The 6,769-nt window shown below is 40.2% G+C and overlaps 2 pseudogenes; both read left to right on the forward strand.

The window, feature by feature from the left end:
* The first annotated feature begins 4,529 nt into the window (after positions 1-4,529).
* Positions 4,530-5,483, forward strand: LOC118552187 (putative elongation factor 1-alpha-like 3 pseudogene; annotated as a pseudogene).
* A 69-nt stretch (positions 5,484-5,552) lies between these two features.
* Positions 5,553-6,288, forward strand: LOC144378753 (elongation factor 1-alpha 1 pseudogene; annotated as a pseudogene).
* Positions 6,289-6,769: the final 481 nt, after the last annotated feature.

Below are 6,769 nucleotides of genomic sequence, written 5' to 3' on the forward strand. Positions count from 1 at the left end.
TGAAATAGAAACCAAAAGAACAGTAGAGCAGATCAACGAAACTAGGAGCTGGTTCTTTGAAAGAATTAACAAGATTGATAAGCCCCTGGCCAGACTTATCAAAAAGAAAAGAGAAATGGCCCAAATCAACAAAATCATGAATGAAAGAGGAGAAATCACAACCAACACCAAAGAAATACAAACAATTATAAGAACATATTATGAGCAACTCTATGCCAGCAAATTAGATAACCTGGAAGTAATGGATGCATTCCTAGAGATGTATCAACTACCAAAACTGAACCAGGAAGAAATAGAAAACCTAAACAGACCTATAACCACTAAGGAAATAGAAGCAGTCATCAAAAATCTCCCAAAACACAAAAGCCCAGGGCCAGATGGCTTCCCAGGGGAATTCTACCAAACATTTCAAGAAGAATTAATACCTATCCTTCTGAAAGTGTTCCAAAAAATAGAAATGGAAGGAAAACTTCCAAACTCATTTTATGAGGCCAGCATTACCTTGATCCCAAAACCAGACAAAGACCCCATCAAAAAGGAGAATTACAGACCAATATCCCTGATGAACATGGATGCAAAAATTCTCACCAAAATACTAGCCAATAGGATCCAACAGTACATTAAAAGGATTATTCACCACGACCAAGTCGGATTTATCCCTGGGCTGCAAGGTTGGTTCAACATCCGCAAATCAATCAACGTGATACAATACATTAACAAAAGAAAGAACAAGAATCATATGATCCTCTCAATAGATGCAGAAAAAGCATTTGACAAAGTACAGCATCCTTTCTTGATCAAAACTCTTCAGAGTATAGGCATAGAGGGTACATACCTCAATATCATAAAAGCCATCTATGAAAAACCTACAGCGAATATCATTCTCAATGGGGAAAAACTGAGAGCTTTCCCCCTAAGGTCAGGAACGCGGCAGGGATGTCCACTATCGCCACTGCTATTCAACATAGTATTGGAAGTCCTAGCCACAGCAATCAGACAACAAAAAGAAATCAAAGGCATACAAATTGGCAAAGAAGAAGTCAAACTCTCACTCTTTGCAGATGATATGATACTTTATGTGGAAAATCCCAAAGACTCCACCCCAAAACTGCTAGAACTCATACAGGAATTCAGTCAAGTGGCAGGATATAAAATCAATGCACAGAAGTCAGTGGCATTCCTATACACCAACAACAAGTCAGAAGAAAGAGAAATTAAGGAGTCGATCCCATTTACAATTGCACCCAAAACCATAAGATACCTAGGAATAAATCTAACCAAAGAGGCAAAGGATCTGTACTCAGAAAACTATAAAATACTCATGAAAGAAATTGAGGAAGACACAAAGAAATGGAAAAACGTTCCATGCTCATGGATTGGAAGAACAAATATTGTGAAGATGTCAATCCTACCTAGAGCAATCTACACATTCAATGCAATCCCCATCAAAATACCATCCACTTTCTTCAAAGAAATGGAACAAATAATCCTCAAATTTGTATGGAACCAGAAAAGACCCCGCATAGCCAGAGGAATGTTGAAAAAGAAAAGCAAAGCTGGCGGCATCACAATTCCGGACTTCCAGCTCTACTACAAAGCTGTCATCATCAAGACAGTATGGTACTGGCACAAAAACAGACACATAGATCAATGGAACAGAATAGAGAGCCCAGAAATGGACCCTCAACTCTATGGTCAACTAATCTTTGACAAAGCAGGAAAGAATGTCCAATGGAAAACAGACAGTCTCTTCAACAAATGGTGTTGGGAAAATTGGACAGCCACATGCAGAAGAATGAAACTGGACCATTTCCTTACACCACACACAAAAATAGACTCCAAATGGTTGAAAGACCTCAATGTGAGACAGGAGTCCATCAACATCCTAAAGGAGAACACAGGCAGCAACCTCTTCGACCTCAGCCGCAGCAACTTCTTCCTAGAAACATCGCCAAAGGCAAGGGAAGCAAGGGCAAAAATGAACTATTGGGACTTCATCAAGATAAAAAGCTTTTGCAAAGCAAAGGAAACAGTCAACAAAACCCAAAGACAACTGACAGAATGGGAGAAGATATTTGCAAATGACATATCAGATAAAGGGCTAGTATCCAAAATCTATAAAGAACTCATCAAACTCAACACCCAAAGAACAAAGAATCCAATCAAGAAATGGGCAGAAGACATGAACAGACATTTTTCCAAAGAAGACATCCAAATGGCCAACAGACACATGAAAAAGTGTTCAATATCGCTCGGCATCAGGGAAATCCAAATCAAAACCTCAATGAGATACCACCTCACACCAGTCAGAATGGCTAAGATTAACAAGTCAGGAAATGACAGATGTTGGCGGGGATGCGGAGAAAGGGGAACCCTCCTACACTGTTGGTGGGAATGCAAGCTGGTGCAGCCACTCTGGAAAACAGTATGGAGGTTCCTCAAAAAGTTGAAAATAGAGCTACCATATGATCCAGCAATTGCACTACTGGGTATTTACCCCAAAGATACAATAGTAGGGACCCGAAAGGCTACGTGCACCCCGATGTTTATAGCAGCAATGTCCACAATAGCCAAACTGTGGAAAGAGCCAAGATGTCCATCAACAGATGAATGGATAAAGAAGATGTGGTATATATATACTATGGAATATTGTGCAGCCATCAAAAGGAATGAGATCTTGCCATTTGCAACGACGTGGATGGAACTGGAGGGTATTATGCTGAGCGAAATAAGTCAAACAGAGAAAGACATGTATCATATGACCTCACTGATATGAGGAATTCTTAATCTCAGGAAACAAACTGAGGGTTGCTGGAGTGGGGGGTGGGGTGGGAGGGATGGGGTGACTGGGTGATGGACACTGGGGAGGGTATGTGTTCTGGTAAGCGCTGTGAATTGTGCAAGACTGTTGAATCTCAGATCTGTACCTCTGAAACAAATAATGCAATATATGTTAAGAAAGAATCGATAGACTAGGGGTGTAGAGCAGCAGAATGGAAGGACCCATGTCGAGGCAAAATGTCTTCAATTCAGAAAGAGGGAGTCTTTGACTATCAAATCTTAGATGCCCAAGAAAGCATTTGATCCGCTGTTCAGCCTTTAAGCGGATCAATGGCTGAAGCATTCCTATTAGATGTTATGCTCCCTTTGACAGTTTCACAGAAATAGTCCAGCATTCATCCCATAGACCCGTGTTCACTTTCTGGATTTGCGTTTATGAGCTCTATGACTCTTAGCAAGTTATATGAACTTTCTGAGTGTCAATTTCCTCACCTGTAAAATGGAAATAATCATAGTACCTCCTTTAAGGTTTATTAAAAGTTGTCAAGTAAATGTAATATAAAGCCATCCAGTAAATTACAACTGTTCAATAAATGTTAGTTGCCTTAAAAAAAAAAAAAAAGTGTACAATTAATGTTTTTAGTACATGCACAGAGTTGTGCAAATATCAGCACAATCTAATTTTAAAATACTTCATCACTCCAAACAAGAAACCCCATATCCACTGGCAATCACTCCATCAAAGAACAACAAAAAAATGCTTAGGAATAAAACTGTGATTTTACAAAACAGAAATAATAGAAGAACTTGAGGAAATTTCAAAGACTATAAAGCAAAATAAAAGTGGAAGTTATCAGTGAAAAGAAATAGAGAGGTCCAATGGCCAACAAATGAGTCCCATAAATATAAGACAGAGAAAGTGGTAAAAGGAAATTTTCAAATAAACAATGGGAAATTCCCTTGGGTTGAAGAAAAACTGAAGATTGAGAAATGCCAATGAGCCCCCAAGGAAAATAAATGAGCAATCCCCACACCCCCAAAAAGCCCTCATTTAGATATATCTTCAAGAAATTTCAGCACATCAATTAAAAAAAAAAAAAAGGTTCTAAAAGCTCCCACGTAGGTAAAAACACCCAGATCACACATAGTATAAATAAACATCCTGAATAATAAAAAATACTGGGGCAATGCCTTCAAGCCCCAAGGTTAAATGACTTTTGATCTGGAATTCAACAGTCAATCTTGTTATCAGTTGAGTGTGAGAGCAGAACAAAGACATTTTAATGCATGCAAAACATTTAAGAAAACAAACAGCCTCCATGGTCCTTTCCTAGGAAATTACTTAAGGGCCAGAAAATCCACAAAGAGAATATGGAATCCAAGAAACTATGGGACAATCCTGGAGAGGAGTCAGGAGAGAGAGGAGGTAACATGATGAAATCTGAGCAGACCTAGAAAGAAATTTAAAAATTAAAAAATTGAAAAGGAAAAAGAGGGAATGAAAAAGGAGAGAAGGGAGGGAAGAGAGACTAAATGAGAACGAGAAGCCCTATAATATTCGGATATCCTGTATAATTAAAAATTTGCATTAATTTAGACATATTATAAAGACATGTTCTCAAAAAACCACTAAAGAAATTTAGAAATGTTAAGAAAAACAAAACACTGAATAAAATAATTATTACAATATTAAAAAAAATCTTTAGCTTTTTCACATCGGGTTTGCTGCCAGAACACAGGTGTCATGAAAACCACCACTCAACTTAAACCAAAACGGGAAAGGAAAAGACTCACATCAACATCGTCATCATTGGACACGTAGATTCGGGCAAGTCTACCACTACTGGTCATCTGATCTACAAATGTGGCGGGATCAACGAATGAACTATTGAAAAATTTGAGAAGGAGGCTGCTGAGACGGGAAAGGGCTCCTTCAAGTATGCCTGGGTCTTGGATAAACTGAAAGCTGAACGTGAACGTGGTATCACCATTGATATCTCCCTGTGGAAATTCGAGACCAGCAAGTATTAGGTGACCATCACTGATGCCCCAGGACACAGAGACTTTATCAAAAACATGATTACAGGCACATCTCAGGCTGACTGTGCTGTCCTGATTGTTGCTGCTGGTGTTGGTGAATTTGAAGCTGGTATCTCCAAGAATGGGCAGACCCGTGAGCATGCCCTTCTGGCTTACACACTGGGTGTAAAACAACTAATTGTTGGTGTTAACAAGATGGATTCCACTGAGCCACCCTACAGCCAGAAGAGATATGAGGAAATCGTTAAGGAAGTCAGCACCTTCATTAAGAAAATTGGCTACAGCCCCGATACAGTAGCATTTGTGCCAATTTCTGTTTGGAATGGTGACATGCTGGAGCCAAGTGCTAACATGCCTTGGTTCAAGGGATAGAAAGTCACCCATAAAGATGGGAATGCCAGTGGAACCACACTGCTTGAAGCTCTGGATTGCATTCTGCCACCAACTTGTCCAACTGACAAGCCCTTGTATCTGCCTCTCCAGGATGTCTACAAAATTGGTGGTACTGGTACTGTCCCTGTGGGCTGAGTGGAGACCGGTGTTCTTTTTTTTTTTTTAGTTTTTTTTTTAATTTATTTATTGAGAGAGATAACGATAGAGAGAGAGCATGAGAGGGGGGACAGTCAGAGGGAGAAGCAGACTCCCCGATGAGCAGGGAGCCCGAGGCGGGACTCGATCCCGGGACTCCAGGATCATGACCCGAGCCGAAGGCAGTTGCCTAAACAACTGAGCCACCCAGGCGCCCGAGACTGGTGTTCTTAAACCTGGCATGGGGTCACCTTTGCTCCAGTCAATGTTACAACTGAAGTCTGTTGAAATGCACCATGAAGCTTTGAGTGAGGCTCTTCTTGGGGACAACGTGGGCTTCAATGTGAAGAATGTATCTGTCAAAGATGTTCATCATGGCAATATGGCTGGTGACAGCAAAAATGACCCACCAATGGAAGCAGCTGGCTTCACGGCTCAGGTGATTATCCTGAACCATCCAGGCCAAATCAGTGCTGGATATGCAGCTGTGCTGGATTGTCACACAGCTCACATTGCTTGCAAGTTTGCTGAGCTGAAGAAGACAGATTGTCATTCTGGAAAAAAGCTGGAAGATAGTCCCAAGTTCTTGAAATCTGGTGATGCTGCCATTGTTGATATGGTTCCTGGCAAGCCTATGTGTGTTGAGAGCTTCTCTGACTATCCTCCTCTGGGCCATTTTGCTGTTCGTGACATGAGACAGACGCTTGCTGTGGGTGTCATCAAAGCAGTGGACAAGAAGGCAGCTGGAGCTGGCAAGGTCACCAAGTCTGCCCAGAAAGCTCAGAAGCCTAAATGAATATATTCTCCAATACCTGCCACCCCAGTCTTAATCAGTGGTGGAAGAACGGTCTCAGAACCGTTTGTGTCAATTGGCCATTTAAGTTTAATAGTAAAAGACTGGTTAATGATAACAATGCACCGTAAAACCTTTAGAAGGAAAGGAGAATGTTTTGTGGGCCATTTGTTTGTGTGTGTATGTGTGTGGCAGTTTTAAGTCATTAGTTTTTAAAATCAGTACTTTTTAATGGAAACAACTTGACCAAAAATCTGTCACAGAATGTTGAGACCCATTAAAACAAAAGTTTAATGAGGAAAAAAAAAAAACTTTAAGGGGGGATTTTCACTAATTTAAGGAAATAATATATATTTGGTCTTGATGTTAAGACTATTCTCCTTGGGGCACCTGGCTGGCTCAGTCTGTGGGGCATGCAACTCGATCACAGGATTGTGAGTTTGAGCCCCACTTTGGGGGTAGAGATTATTTTAAAAATAAAAGTAATATAACCTTTTAAAAGAGAATATTCTCCTTAAAGTGACCCAATTGTAATGCAAGTTCTGAGATCCTGAATACATGGAAATGTATTTGCTGTCACACTTGAATTATGTTCCACACATATAATGGAATTATAGTTTAGTTACA

This window comes from Halichoerus grypus, chromosome 10, assembly GCF_964656455.1.
Source record: "Halichoerus grypus chromosome 10, mHalGry1.hap1.1, whole genome shotgun sequence".
NCBI classification, from domain to species: Eukaryota; Metazoa; Chordata; class Mammalia; order Carnivora; family Phocidae; genus Halichoerus; species Halichoerus grypus.